Here is a 15357-nt window from a genome sequence, read left to right on the forward strand (position 1 = left end):
AGGGTCCTTTCCCCAATGTGCTCGTGCTGGGCTTTTATTCCAGCGGAGTGTAGCGGGCACTCAGAGTGTGAGCGAGTCCTAACATCCGTCTGACCATGAGACTGTGGGCCTCCCCGATGCAAAACCTCCAGCCCACCCCAACCATGAATGCATCACTTGGGAGCATCAGGGGCTCTGTTACCCCACCTCCCAGCAGCTCGGAGGCAGAGTGGGTGAAGCCCAGGACGGAGGCTGGACACCAGGCCTCAGCCTTGCCCTTCTTCCCCTCCCCCGGAGAACTACTGAGTTTCCCTCCAGAAATCCGTGGCGGGAAGTTTTGGTTTCTACCAACTTATTAGACCATCAGGTAAGATGCAAGTGCGTCATCCTAAAGACTTATGGAAGTCAGCGTTTCTGGGTGAGAAATGGTCCCTGGGGATCTTTCCCCGAAGGCATCGAGAGCAGGAACCCGGAGATGTCTGAACACTTATGTCCGTGACAGCACTGTCCCCAGGAGCCGAGAGGTTGGAAGTGGTCCTCAGGCCCTCAGATGGAGGGACTGACACACAGTGTGTCCCATCTGTGCGACGTGATGTCATTCAACCTTAACAAAGAAGATTCCGACACCTGCTGCAGTGCGGATAAGACTTGAAAGCCTTGTTCTTGAAATAAGCCAGACAACAAAAGGTTTGGATTGGGAGACAGGGTCTCTACAGGGGAATTAAGGTAAAATGAGGTCATCAGGGTAGGCCTCAGCTGCCATCCAGGTGTCCTTACAGAGAGGGGCCATTTGGACACACAGGTGCACAGGGAGATGCAGAGATCTGTAGTTCGTCTCTGAGCCTGAGAGGGTGGAGGATGCTGGTAAACCTCGGAGGCTGGGGGAGAGGCAGGGAACGGATTCTCTGCCAAGGCCCCAGAAGGAGCCAACCCTGCCGAGACCTTGACCTTGGGCTGCCAGCCTCCAGAACTATGAGACTGTAAATTCCTATTGTGTAAGCAAGCCAGTCCATGGTGCCCTGTTACATCCCTAGGAAACTCAGATGGTGGCTGGCTTATGACAACAGACATGATTTCTTGTTACTACAACTGTGTTCAAAATTCTCTCTTCTTTGAAGGGCACCCGCTCATGTCAGAGTAGAGCCCCCTCAACTCCATTATAGCCTCAGCTTCACTAATTACATCTGCAAAGACTTCATTCCCACAAAGGTCTCATTGACGGGCCCTGGGGTTTAGGACATCAACATGCCTTTCAATGGGATACCCCTTAACCCCTGACAGTCTGCCCTCTGGTCCCCCAAATTCATGTCTTCTCAGAGGCAAAGTATATTCACATTATCCTGAGAGCCCCCCAAAGTCTTAACCATTCCAGCATTGAAATTCCATCAGGTCGGACTCAGATGTTGACTCCTCTCTGTCTGAGGCCTGCGCGGGGGACACACTCAGGGAACTCGGGGAACACTGGACAGGATCCCTGAGGCTGGAGGGAAGCCCAAGACAGAAACTTGTAATCAGAATAAAAGATACTACTGGCCTTCCATCAAGATGCTCGTAACACTGTTGTGATTATTTACCTAAAGTTACCTGAAAAACTCACAAGATTGCATTTTTGTAAAATAAAGGGAAACTGTTTTTACTGACTTTGTTTCTTGTGGCAGAGACTTCACGTCTGTCCCCCAGGACAAACAGGTCTTTTGTCTTCTCAGAGCTATAAGGACCCCACATTCTCTGTCTCTTCTGGCTGGGCCTCTTCCTCTTCTCTCTCCCAATGGCTGGGCTCGCTGGGGTCCTTCCCATTGCTCGCCCTTGGAAGGGGCCCCAGTCTCTTCTCCTTTATCATGTACTGTGCATGCCAAGGCGAGGCCTGGCCACTTCTTTAGGGGAACAACTAAGGAAACGGGCCATTCAAATGCAGGCTGCCATCCCAGATGGTGGGAAGGGAGGGAACAGAAAGAGAAGGTTCTGGAAGGAAGAGCACACAATGCATGCAAGGCAGTTGTTGGGGAAGCCAGCAAGAAGACGGGCTTGGAGGGGTAGATGTCTGTTTCTGCCTGTACAAGATGTACTCTCTGAATGGGCAATGGTCTCCGTGGAAGGGGGCAGCGCCCCTGGTTTCCAGGGCAACACTGTCCTGACTCTCTGGGCCTCAGTTTCCTCATCTGTGAAACGGGATGAGGAGAACCCACGAAGACATCACACAGTTGCTGTGGTTCATTTGTCATGTGCTGAGCCATTCCAGGGCCCAGGTGGGTATCAGATGCAGGGAGGCCGCCATAGGAGGAAAGCAAGGCTCTCAGTCTGTGGTGAATAGCCATAGTTATCAGTCCACAAGCTTGCATCGTGAACTAGGGCCTGTGGGTAGAAGGGAGGGATTTGGGACCCCCATAAAGAACGTGATCACTGTAGATAGTGAGCTTGCTGTCCGCAGAGAAAATCCAGCAGCTGCTTGCTGCCCTGGCAATTATAACCAAGGTGTTGCGGCTCGTGATGAGGATGTGGAGGGGTCAGGTGACAAAGGGGTCACCTGGATCGGACTCTAATTCTACCCCAAAGTAATGGGGATCTGGAGAGCCACATGGGCAGACCTTTGGAGTCATCAGGAGGCAGGTAGGTTTTGCAGGGGGGCAGGTAGCAGTGGCCTGCAGGGCCCCCTGGAGGGAGAAGAGACTGCCTTTAGGCTGGGGGGAGGCAGTCCTGGTGGCCTGGAGATGCCTGTTGCCATAGTGGGAGGGGGTGACAGCCCCTGAGACTGTCCCCAGAGGGAAGGACTAAACCGTGTGTCCCACTGGATGGTGGGGTCCTTGAAGGGATGGGGGTCTTCTGTGTTCATTTCTATATCCCTAATAGGAGAGGGCTGGGCCCACGTGAGATCTTGGGCGTGGTTCCCTGTGATAGAATCATAGCTAGAACCTTGTGATGGCCAGTTTTCTGGTTCAGCGTGGTTGGGCTCAGGGATGCCACAGAGGTGGTGGAACATTCTGGGTGCTTCTACGAGGGCATCTCTGGAAGAGATGAGCATTGCCAGCAGGTGTGCGCTCCCCCATGTGGGGGGTTCCACCCTGTCCACTGGGGGCCAGAAGAGGACACTCTGGTGTGGACAGGCGAATTCACACGCTGTGCTTGAGCTGAGACCTCCAACCCAGGCCCTGGAGCGTGCACGAATCCCCAGGGTGTGCAAATCCTCAGGGACAGCTGCAGGTGGAAAGTGCTGTGGGGAGGATAGAGCTGTGGGTGGGGAATTGGGACCTGCGTTCCCGGCTGGCCCTGTCCCTGACTCACTGTGTGATGAGCATGGCGTCTGTTTCTCTATGGCCCTGTTTCCTGTGCTCTAAAACACGGCCCTGGCTTACATGCTGGTTGGAGCCCATTGTCGCTCTTGACAACACACGAGCCCCCGGCACGGTAGGGCAGACCCTAACCCTGGGAGGCTCTCACCTCAGTCCTCCACCCAGCCTGCCAGCTCTTCCAGGACTTAGCAGCTGATGCCACCCCTCCTGATGGGTCCTCCTCTGGGGGAGGGGCCTCTGGCCCACTCTGACCAATCTCCCTCCTGCTCAGGGGAAGAGAGCTCATGGGTGAGGTCATGAGTGAGGCTATTAGGGACCCCACATTCTTCTCTGGGCCCCGTGGCCAAGGCCTGCCCATGCTGGGGAGGCTCAGGATTCAGTGTCTGGAGATCTATTGGCCGACAGATAGAAACCACGTTTTCCAAAATCAACTTCCCCAGCCATAAAGGGAATATTCTGGTTTCTCATTGGGGTTTTCCTGGCTTCTCTCCTTGTTCAGAACGGAGAGAAGCCATTATTAGCTGGCAGGGCTCCTGCAGATGTCTGATCGCGCAGTTCCTCCTTGGCTGCGTCCAGGCGGCTCTCTGCTGCTTCCAGGATCAATGCATGTGCCAGGAAGACTGGCCCCAGGGACCCCTGCCCTCAGTCCCCCAACCCCCATAAGCACACTGAACATCTTGCACACCCTCCGTTGTCTAGAGTCTCAGCCTAGAATATTCCTTCTTTTTCTCCTGAACTCCCTGCCCCCAAGTCCTTTTGCCTGGCTAATAGCTATCTTTCTTTTTTTTTTTTTTTTTTTTTTTTTAAAGATTTTATTTATTTATTTGACAGAGTTCACAAGTAGGCAGAGAGGCAGGCAGAGAGAGAGGAGGAAGCAGGCTCCCCGCTGAGCAGAGAGCCCAACGTGGGGCTCGATCCCAGGACCCTGGGATCATGACCTGAGCCGAAGGCAGAGGCTTTAACCCACTGAGCCACCCAGGCGTCCCTAATAGCTATCTTTCGACTCATGCTTTAACCTAGCCGTCACCTCCTCCAGGAAGCTTTCCTGGATTGCCCCAAGCTACTTTATCCTTCCTCCATCAGGGCCCTGGCCATACTGGGAGGTCTTTGCTCTTGTCTGGGCTGAGGATGAGGGCTGGGCTTGTTTCCTCTCAGGGCTGTTGAGCAGGACAGAGTGACTAGAGATAGCAGCTGCCCTGGGAAGTCTGAAGGCACTGTTTCCCCCACCATCCTTCCCCCATCACTATTCCCTTCTGGTTCCTTTCTTCGCTTTTCGGATTCCCCCATGCACTGGGATAGAGATAGCACTGCAAGGAGGCCTCCTTCAGGCCCCTGACACCCCCTCCTGGAGGCCAGGCTTCTCTGTGGGCCGCCCCCGCCTCCAGTTCCCTGTGTCTGCCTTGATTTACTGGACATGTCGGGCCTGCTTGCCAGGTGTCTGGCTCCGTCTGGAAGTAAGGGTCTACTTCCAGGTGATAAATGGGGCTCACTGGGTCTGGGCCCCCAGCAAGTGCTCCTGGGCACTGCTGTTTTCCCCCACTCTGCTGAGTTCAGCCAAGAGAGATGATTTAAATAAGTTGTCCCCGATTTTTCTTTGTTCGTTCCTGGAAATATCTTGAACACACTATTTGTGGTTTGAAAAAAAATCAGTGCAAAAAATGGCATTCAGTATGCCCCGTTGCCGGGAAGGCCGGAAATCCTTTCTGTCCCTGCGTTTCTATTCCTGCGGATAGGGAAGGCATCTTTGGCAGATAGGTCCCCGCAGGAGAATGCTGGAGGCGTTTGGAATTTGTCCTCACAGAACTGGGAGGAGCAGGGGCTCCAATCACTTTGCGTGACCAGGGGAAATATGTGTCCCTTGCAAAACTCTAATTGTGGAAACTCGTGTGAGGAGCTTTCCATGCTGCTTGGGGCCCCGAGCCGAGGGCTCCACCTGGAAGGCCTGGGGTCTCTGGCCGTGCCCCCCAGTGCCAGCCCAGCTTCCACCTGCTCACACCTGCGTCTCTTTGCCCAGCCAGATGTTTACGTGCACAGTAGCTGCGAATGGGAATCAGGCCATCCCCGGGCCCGCCCCGACCCAGTAGCTGTGTGACCCGCCAGCCCCATGCCCGGCGCTGCTGTGGGCCCTGGCACTGGAGGTCAGCCTGCTTTGGCCTTCGACGTCTGACCATGCATGGGTGAGACCATTGGAACAGCAGTTTGTAAGGGAGAGACCTTCCCCCGAAGACCTCCTCTCCAGAGTCATCCATCACCAGTAGGGCCTGCCCCCTTTGTGGGCTCGTTCCCCAGCTAGCCCCATCCACACAACTATCTTTTCTCCACCTTCTCCCTCCCCACCTCTCCCTGCCCCTGGTGTCCTGACCTCCAGCCCCCTCAGACTGGCCTCCAGGGCCTTCACAGTTTATGGCGCTCTGGGTTTGCTGTCTGAGAGAAACACCCATTCCTTTTGCTTGGGTGCCTTACTCATCCTTTAATATGTGGTTCTGGCACTACCCCCTCCATGAAGCCCTCCTGGGCACCCCGTCTATGGGTCACGTGCCTCTTGGGCCTCCCCAGACCACAGTACTTCTCTGGTCCAGCCCCACCAACCTTCATCAGTGTTGTCTTGTTGCATTTCTGTTTCTACTGGCTTGAGCTGCAGCTGCTGCTGCTTCTTTTTGTTTGTTTGTTTGTTTTTAAGATTTTATTTATTTATTTGACAGAGAGATACACAGCAAGAGAGCAGGGGGATTGGGAGTGGGAGAAGCAGGCTTCCTGCCAAGCAGGGAGCCTGATGCGGGACCCTGGGATCGTGACCTGAGCCAAAGGCAGACGCTTAATGACTGAGCCACTGGCGCCCCTGGCCTGAGCTCCTTGAGGATGGTTCTCAGCACTGACGAGATGCCTAGTGTACTAAGTTTTTATGGACAGAACAGATCGTGGATAGCTGGATGGAAGGATGGATGGATGAATGGATGGACAGTGAATGGATAAATGATGACAGTGGTTGTGGATGGAAGGATGGATGGATGAATGAATGGACAGAGGGATGCATGGATGGATGCTTGACTGTATGGATGAATGGATGGAAGGATGCTTGAAACCACATTTCTGAGCAAATATGCTATCTTTCGTCTCAAGTTTGCATCCTGCTATCTGAGCCATCCCATACTTCCGCTATTTCAGTCCCCCTCTTCCTTCGAACACCCAAGTCGGGGTTTCCCGGGGGCTTTCCTGGACAGGCAAGTCCTCTTCCCTGGCTGTCCCAGGAGGCCCTGTTCTGCAGGCCCGGAGTTAGCGGGGTGGGCAGGCAGGGGTGCTGGTGGACTCCTGTACTGTTAGCCCCCATGTTTGGTGACCCACTGAGTCTGGGGGTGCAGGAGAGACAGTGAGGAGGCTGGCTCAGCCCATTTTATTTTAAACATGCTGTTTCTTTCTAATGGCAGCCCTGGGGTCTTGGGACAGGCATATGAGTGGAATGGTCATTACGCTGGAGCGGTAGAGGGAGATGATGGAAACAGGAGGGAGGCCAGGAAGGAGGAAAGAAGGAAGCACCATGACATGGACACAGGGAGGACCTCTCAGTCCCTGGGGATACCAGACAGCACATGCACAATGGATATTCAGCTGGGAAAGCCCTTGGCATCACCCATCCCCTGGCCATGTGTACGGAGAAAGAGCTTAGAGAAGTGTGGCCTGGAAACCTGCCCAGCTTCCTGGGGGCCAGGAGGTCGGATTGTCCAGACCCAGCTTTGACGTGGTTACAGAGGACATCTCTGCCATGCTTCCTTCCCCTGGCCCCCAGGCTCATCCTTGACCCATGGCCGTAAGGGATGAATCAGATCTAAGTCTTCAGAACATCTCCCTCCCTCTCTCTCTTCTCCCTCTCTTTAAAGCTATGGGGGATACTAAAAAAGCACCTTATGGATTTCCAGGGCTTGCAAGGGGCTGCCAAGGCTCTGGGAAACAAACGGATGGCAATGATCCGTCAGCCCAACTGAGGATGGTCTGAGGATGGAATCAGCCTCTGCCTCCTCCCTGACTCCCCACCAAAGATAGAATCTGGCCCCAGGAAGATCTCAAGGGGGTTGGGCACCAAGGCTTTCTTCAGTGGGGTGCTCATGGGCTGAGACTACCAGCTTTCCCTGGCCCTGGGTGCCTGGGAAAGGCCATATTGCTCCATGGGGAGGGACCATGAACACCAGAGGAAAGTATCATCCTTCCCAGACTCCGCACCCCTGGGTCTGGTTGCAGGTGGACTGAGGGGTGGCCAGGAGGTAGACCGAGGCCCACAATGTCAATGTCCCAGAGCCAGTTCACAGTGTGGACAGGAGCATGGGCTGTGACCACATCCCCTGGTGGTCCTTTAAGGCTGGGCGGGGACACCTTCCCCCTTCCCTCCTCCCTGCATCACAGAGTGAATGGTGCAGTGGGATAGCTCTGGGAGCCCCTCCTTGTCTGCCACTTAGCTCCCTGAGCCCTATGTCCTCTTCTCCACATGGGATTATGTTCCCAGTTTAGCGAATTGATATTATTGCGACCAAGGGCTGCCCAACCCCAGGGGCCTGAAGCAAAGGTTGATTTCTGTTCATATCCCATGCCCCTCGTGGGCCAGCTGACAGCTATGTGTGAAGTCTTTCTCATCCTGTGTCTCCGCTCGGGTTCCCCAAAAGTCGGCCTTGAGATAAAGTTTTTTTTTTTTTTTTTTTTAAGATTTTTAATTTATTTTATTTGACAGACAGAGATCACAAGTAGGCAGAGAGGCAGGCAGAGAGAGAGGGAGGAGGAAGCAGGCTCCCCGCTCAGCAGAGAGCCTGATGCGGGGCTCGATCCCAGGACCCCAGGATCATGACCCGAGCCGAAGGCAGAGGCTTTAACCCACTGAGCCACCCAGGCGTCCCGGCCTTGAGATAAAGTTTTGACCTTGGTCGTCACCTGCCTAAACCCTTCCAGGCCTCTCCCCTTCCCTACTCACTCAATGCCAGGCGCATGGGAGGGCCTTGGGCTCTGCCGCAGGAACCCTTCCCTGCCCCCTTCCCGCCAGATGGGATCCAGCTCCCCTGTTCGGGGCTTTGGCCGTCTTTGCTTGCCCATGAGAGGTGGTGCAGTAGCATGGGGCTGAGACGGGGGGCTTTGGAGCTGGGCTGCTGGCACCCGGACCCAAGCTCTGCAGGAGGTGGAACTGAGACTTGTCTGCTCCCCTGGTGTGGCCAGAGCCCAGAGAGCCTGTGGGAAGGAGGAGGGACTGTGTTGTTCACATTGGGGCATCCCTGCAGGACTGTCCCGGGAGAATGGGATCCCCCACCCCCACCCCTGCGACTGCACTGGGCTCACTTCATTCTCCTGCTGCCATCGCAAACCAGTACTTGAGGACAACTTGCTTTTGCCTCGAAGGACTAGCAGTTAGTGGTGGATGTACAAAGCCCCTGCTGAGGTGCCCCGCCCAGTCTCTCCTGGGTCAATACCATCCGGACCATCACCCCCGCATCTTGCCCTCTCCCCGGGCTCTGTCCCACCTTCCCCACCCCTCTTTACTTTCCATATTTATTTAAGCCCTGATTTGGGTGTTCGGGATCGGGGGTCCAGGGGTGAAGACACAGTCCTGCCCCTAGACTGTGGTCTTCCAGGACAGCAAGTCACAGAGAAGTCGTCCCCACTGGCTTCTGACGCAGACACTGCGTGGTGTGATGTGCCGGTGAGAGTGGACTGTGGAGTCTGGGAAGGGGAGAGGCGGGAGGGGGTGGGGAGAGGCCTGGCTCAGGGAATTAGGAAGGACAGGTGCTCAGCCGGGTCCAGGCTCTGCTGAAAGTGGGTTGCAGACCCTGGGTTATGCCAGATTCATCCCGTACTGGTTGGATGGTAACCTAGGTCTCATCAGCACCCCCTTTCTCATCTCCTGTGTGGCTCCGGGGGTCATTCTGAAGGTCAAAGAAACCAGTGGGCGGGTAAGGTCTCTCTAAATACAAAGGCCTGTACCCATTTTTTATTTTTAGAATCCTACCTTTCCATGTAAATGAAATTTTATTGTTTAAACATGTTTTTCAGTGGCAGAACTAAAACCCACGACTGAAAATAAGTTGAATCACGCTGATGAAATGTGGAATGTGGAATGTGAAGGGTCTCCCTTGATTTCCAAGTTCACCGCTGTGAACATTGCATATGCTGTCAACGCAGAAACACCTAGAAGGTAAGAAAGCTCCAGCCGGAGGGGCTGGGCTTGGCTGTGCCCTGCCGCCACTCACTGGCCCAGTGTCCCTGGCGGGTCCCAGAGCTCGGTTTTGCCAAGTTCACAAGTTGGGAGGAGAATTGTCTCTACCTCCCTGTGTTTGGGGATTCATGGTCTTCACCAGGCCCTGCCTGGCTGTAGCCACTGTCAGCTGGGCCCGCGGCCGCTGTCCAAAGCCAGAGCAAGCGTTTAGCGGAGCAGGCTTGAGAGGGGCCTAGGGCGTTGCAAATGCCAAAAAAATACCATGACTCCTGTCACAATTCCAAGAGCGATTTTCACGGCTGGTGGACAAGCTGTGTTGTTGGGCTTTCTTGTTTGGTTTGTGGAAGCCCTTTGATGCATCCCATTCAGCAGAATTCAAGTCACGCTTCCCAGGTTTTAAAAAACATTGTAAAATCCACATCACCTAAAACCACCTGAGCCAGGGCCGAGCGGCCCGTCCAGCGGCACAGAGGGCCTTCAGAGCCAAGCGTCGTGCAGCTGTGCCCACCCTCGAGCTTTCCAAACTGATACCCCGTCCCTAGGGAGCACAGGCTCCCCCTGCCCCCCTCCATGGTTCTGGCAGCCAACCCCCTTCCCGCTCTGCCAGCTCCGGAACTCAGAACTGGTCCTTCTGACGGACTGATGTCACCGGGCTCAGCGGTTCAGCCATGGGACGGCGTGGGGAAGGGTCGCCTTCCTTTACGACTGCGTGATACCCTGTTGTCTGGTGGGACGTGGTTGCATTTGCCGGTCCGTCCGCATCGAGGGGCCCCGGGGCTTCTCCCACCCTTGGCTCTCAGAGCTCTCCTTGGCCCTCTCCTCTCTCCATTTCCTGGGTCTGGCTTTCCTCCCGGCCTTGGCTTCCCTCTGTGGTCCTTCCAGGCAGCTCAGGAAGCTGAATGCCTGAGATCCAGGCTTCTGTGTCCTCAGAACTCAGGTCCCAGGGCAAGAGAGAGCCCCTCTCCCCCCCTGCCCTGGGTCCAGGCAGCCCATCCGTAGAGTCCTTCCAGGCCCAGTGCTGGGCCAGGAGATGGGCTGGGTCCGAGTTCAGATGGCCCAGAGGTCCTGGGAACAGGTGGGCAGGAGAGGCTTGGATGTCCTCATGGGGCACAGAGGGCTTTGATGGCAGAGCCCCGACAAAATGGAAACCAAGTACAAAACACAGACCCCTGCTGTGGGCTGCAGAGGCCCACGGGCTCTTCATCTGGGGGCACTGAACCCACTCCAAGGACGGGCTTCAGTAGAGGGAGCCGCCTTTCTGAGCGCCTCGCTGAAGCTGATCATCCAGAGGGGTTTCTGTATGAAAACCTTTCATGGTTTTGGTACAATATTTTAACTTTGGTTCTTTGGTGTGCATATACGGAATTATGCCAGCTTTTCTCCGAGCAGAAGGGGCCTCCCACTTCCTTTAGGGAACGTCACAGCGGGCTGGGCTGGCCCTCCTCCCGGGCAGCTTGCGGCCTGGGGCCCGACTGGCCCCCAGCCAGGCCTGGAGCCGGATCTGTGCCCAGGCAGCCGGCCCGCCTCTGATGTGGGGGTCCTGGTGCTCAGCTCCCTGGGTGAGTTTAAATCGGATGCTGATGAGAATGCTTTCTAACTGGAAGGCAGTGGGGCTGTGGGGGTGGCCCATGATCCTTCTCTTTTCCCTCTTTCAGCAGAGGTCCCCCCACCCCTCCAGGGGCTCTGGCTCTGGCAAACCCCCAGTTGCTGGAGGGAGGAAAGGACGTGGGGGTGGTGGCAGGGTGTTGGGAGCTTGCATGGAGGGAGGTCTCATCTGGGTACCGGGTTAGGTTTGTTATGGTTTAGAGGAGGCGTGAGGCAGAACCCGGGGACGGTGGTGCCTTGCCTGAGCCACATGGGGGAAGGGGTGGGAAGCAGGTGGAGGGGAGGGTGCAGATGCCCTGTCTGAGCTGCCCAGGCCAAGTTTGGATGCCTGTGAGGAGCCAAAGGTACCATCGGATCTCTGAGCTCCTCTGTTTTATTTCTGGGGCTTTCAGACATTCCTAGTCATTGCCCTGCTCCTTTTGCGGGGGGGGGGGGTGCTCAGGAACCTCCCCCATCTTCTTCATGCCCCAAATGGGTTTTAAGGTCCCAGTAGGTAGCAGGCACTGTCATAGGTGCTGGGGACGCATCCGTGTGACGCCCACCACGTGGTGTGCATGGTCCAGTGGGAAGAAGGGACAGCCAACAGCACAGGGAGTGAGTGAGCACATCCCACCCATTGTCTGGGGGAAGACTGGGCAGAGGGGAACCTGGAGGAAGGTGAAGGCTGGGCTAACGGGAGGACCTGGGACAAGTCCCCCCTCTTCCCCTGCCGGGGTGGGGCTGTGAGAAGGAGTTAGAAAGCCTGGAGTGGGGCGGGGGGCCACCACCGGGGTGGGGGTGGGGGAAAGCTCAGTCCAGGAAGGAGATAGGTGGTGGGCTAAATGAGGCTGGGAGGAGGGCCTCAGAACACACAGCCCTTCCCAGGACCTCTGCGATCCCACCTCCAGGTAACACAGGGACCCTGACATCTTTAAGACAATGAACAACTTCGCTGAGATGTAATTCTCATGCCCCATAACCCGCCCACTTTATAGGCAATTAAATGCTTTTCAGCGCATTCAGAGCTACGACCATGACCTCGGGCCGTTCTCGAACATTTTCATCCTGTCAGGAAGTAACCTGGTACTTTGAGCTGTCGCCCGTGTCTCTCCCGTTCCCTGACTGCGGCCCCAAGCAGCCACGAGCCTCCTTTCTGTCCCTCTGGATAGCTGTTCCAGATGTTTCCCACGGATGGAATCACACAGCATAGTCTTTTGTGGCTGGTTCCTTCCACTGAGGGTCGTGTTCTCGGGGCTCGTCCGGCTGAGGTGTGGGTCGGGGCTCCGTCCCTTCCCAGGGCTGCGGCAGTGTTCTAAGGGGAGGACGGACGCGTCAGCAGTTCTTGTTAAAGCTCATACTTTCATCACGTTGGTGAAGGAGAAAGGGAGTGTCAGCCCTAAACCTGAAAGTGGAAGCTGGCGGCTGGCCGGGTGCGGGGAACTCCGGCACCTGTCACCTGGCATGTGGAACTCCCATGATAACTTGGAAAACAGCTTTAGGAGAGAGCTGAACATCAGCTTTCCCTAATGTTAATATTGAGTCTCATTTTTCAGAGTAATTATTTTAGAAATTAAATAAGTAACTGATGGACACAGCACAAAATTCAGAAGGCACAAAGGGTGTGTCCCGAGAGGCAGGCCTCCCTTCTAGCGTGCCCGGCCCTGGGGGTCCTGGCCTCTTCTCACGTCACCCAGTGTAGCCAGTCCCAGCTCTTCTGCTGACCCCGCACTCTTGCCCTTGCCTGGGAATAGGATTACCAGGTAAGACACCTAATTGCATCTGAATTCCAGATAGTGAATACTTTTTAGTATAAGTGTATCTCAAATAACATATGGGATATACTTACATTAAAAAAATTAATTTGTTGTTTAATCTGAAATCCACATTTCACTGGGTGTCCTCTATCTTTGTTTGCTAAAATTGGCAAGCCTGCCAGGGATGGAAAAAGAATAAAATGGCTTTGAGAAATTGAGAGTAAAATTTGGCTTTGAGAGTAAAACAAGTGACTCACATGCGAAGCTGCTTCTGGGCGGCAGCTGTGTCCCTGAGGATTTTGTTTGGGTTGTTTTATTCACATCTAGCAAATGGTTTCTAAGCAGCCCATCTTATTTTCCGATTGTCCATTCCTTCTTTCAACCCTAGAAACCTGTGTGCTGGCCGCGGGAAAGGTGAGCCAGCAAGCCAGATGCTGAGAGTGCCCCCTTCCGGATGCCCTTGCTACTTCCCCCAAAGCGTCAGTCCCTGAGAGCCGGTCCCGTGTGCCAGGCACTGCCGCAGTACCATGGGGCAGTGGTCCCGGGGCAAGGTCTAGGACCCAGGAAGTTGTCAGTCGATATCTGTGAGCCTGAAAATGTGCACCAGGTGTTAACTGGGTCATGTGACCCTCAGCGTGGTGATGGGGGAATGCCGCAACATGCAGAGCACCCCTTTCTTGGGGAAGTTTGTAGGACACCCTTGCAGGGTGATGTGTTTCTGACAGCTTGCCTCTCAGTGATATGACAACAGCTTGGGTTCTCTTGCCATTTTATCCCTGAACACAGTTGGCTGGACCCCAGGGGGATTCCGGAATCTCTTCCAGGCAAACCTATCCTCGTGGGGCCTCTTAAAGGTGTTAAACCTCCCGGGTGGTCCCCTTCCCTCCCCTCCTGCCGGCAGTGGCCTCCACATGGAGTCCTGGGTCCTGAAGGCAAGCGCTTGCCTCCCATGTCCAGGTGCACGGGCCGTGAAGAAGGGCACAGCGGGAGCAGGTGGAGGGACCTTTCTGGGCATTTGCATGGAGCGTGAGATTGGTGCGGGGACACGGACTGTGCCATGGGCAGGACATGAGCTAACAGCCAGCACTGAGCCTCTGTGTGAGGTCATTACCAGCAGGTGACCCTCTCCGTGCTGTGTGCTTGTGCAGCCGCCATGTCCTCGGCTGGAACTTGGCAAACATCACCTTCGAGTGTGTGGGCAAGGTGAGCTTTTGGGGGAAATGCGAATTTGGCAGTGATGTGGCGGGGTGGGAATTTAATAGGGTGTCCCCAGTGGGGCCCTGCTGTGCCTTCTGCAGGCCAGCGAGCCCCCTCCAGTCCTGTTTCCCTCCACCCTGTCCTTATTTCCTTTGACACCTGGGTTCGGAAACCAGTCACTCTGGAGACTGAAAACCTGGAGGTGTGCCGCCAGCTGCCCGCCTGGGGCCGTGGTAAGGGCTTTCCTTTGGGAGGGGGTGACTGTGGTTCTCTCAGAGAAGTGGACAAGCTACTACGGGGTGCTCACGATCTCGCTCTACAGGCAGGAAGCTCATTATCCCTGTGACCCCCATGCCAGGGAAACGGGCTCATATGCTCCCTGTTTTGTCTGCCCAGCATCCCTGACTCTTGGGAACTCCCGCACCCTTCCACGTGACCCCAGTGGGGCTGTCAGTAGAGGGACTGACACAGGTAGGTCTGAGCGCCTGTTGTCCCGCGTGCAGTGTGACTGGGCCAATGCTGAGGGCGGGACCAAGCAGGGCCCAGCATCCTTGTCTTAAGAGGTGGATGTTGAGGCCCAGAGAGGTTAAGTGACCTGCCTTAGGGCATAGAGCTAGACCAGAAGCAAGGAGGCCCCCAAGGCTGTGGCATTTACAGGGGAAAAGCCAGAGACTGAACCCTGGGCCCACGAGCAATGATGGGGTTCTCACTCTGACCTAAGGGCCCTGGAAGTGGGAGATGCGAGCGGGACCCTAAACACAACTGGAACCTTCGGTGAGAGACAGAGGCAGCCTGACAGCTCCCATGGGCTGAGGAGGGTTTGGGTTGCATGGGGTTGCTGGTGCAGAGTCACTGCCAGGAGGCCGCTGGGGTCACTGGCCGGGACTCCCATCCCTGCACAGGGAGAAGGGCCCACGGGAAGGCACTCCATGGTAGAGGAGTGGCCGGCCCTTCCCCGTTCTGCCTCTCCCCTCCCCTTCCCTGCCGGGTCTTGTGTGAGGAGATGGCTGCGGAGTATGGCCGCAGTAGGACCACTGGGCCACCGCCAGGATGTCCTGGCTGGGTGGAGATGGGCATGGGAGCATGTGTGGAAGAGGGTGTGTGAGCGTGTGCAGTGTGTGAGTACATGTGTACACGTGTGTGAGTTGTGTGTGAGCGTGTGTCCTTCAGGACTGGCCATGCAGAGGCCTGGACACGGCGGGGCTGCAGGAGAGATCCTGGAGGGGTAACGGGGGACAGGACAGAGAAGGAAACTGGGGCAGGCTCAGGCAAGTGCCCATGTTAGGATCTCACTGATGGTGGCATGGGAGGGCCAGGGACAGGGCTCTGGATGGAGAAGACTGCCCAGCTGTCTCCCTGTGCGTGTGGG

At 55.7% G+C, this 15357-nt stretch overlaps 1 long non-coding RNA gene across 3 annotated transcripts in view; it reads left to right on the forward strand.

Moving 5' to 3' along the window:
• Positions 1-15357, forward strand: part of LOC131826587 (uncharacterized) — a 72944-nt gene that overhangs the window by 5548 nt on the left and 52039 nt on the right. The window contains exons 3-4 of one of the 3 annotated variants that reach the window (XR_009351659.1): positions 9291-9432; positions 13749-13994. This is a non-coding gene — a long non-coding RNA (uncharacterized LOC131826587). Of the gene's footprint in view, positions 1-2; positions 1620-9290; positions 9433-13748; positions 13995-15357 lie in introns of those variants that run through there. The other 2 variants (XR_009351661.1, XR_009351664.1) reach the window with 2 other exon arrangements.

Source organism: Mustela lutreola, chromosome 1, assembly GCF_030435805.1.
Source record: "Mustela lutreola isolate mMusLut2 chromosome 1, mMusLut2.pri, whole genome shotgun sequence".
Taxonomy (NCBI): domain Eukaryota; kingdom Metazoa; phylum Chordata; class Mammalia; order Carnivora; family Mustelidae; genus Mustela; species Mustela lutreola.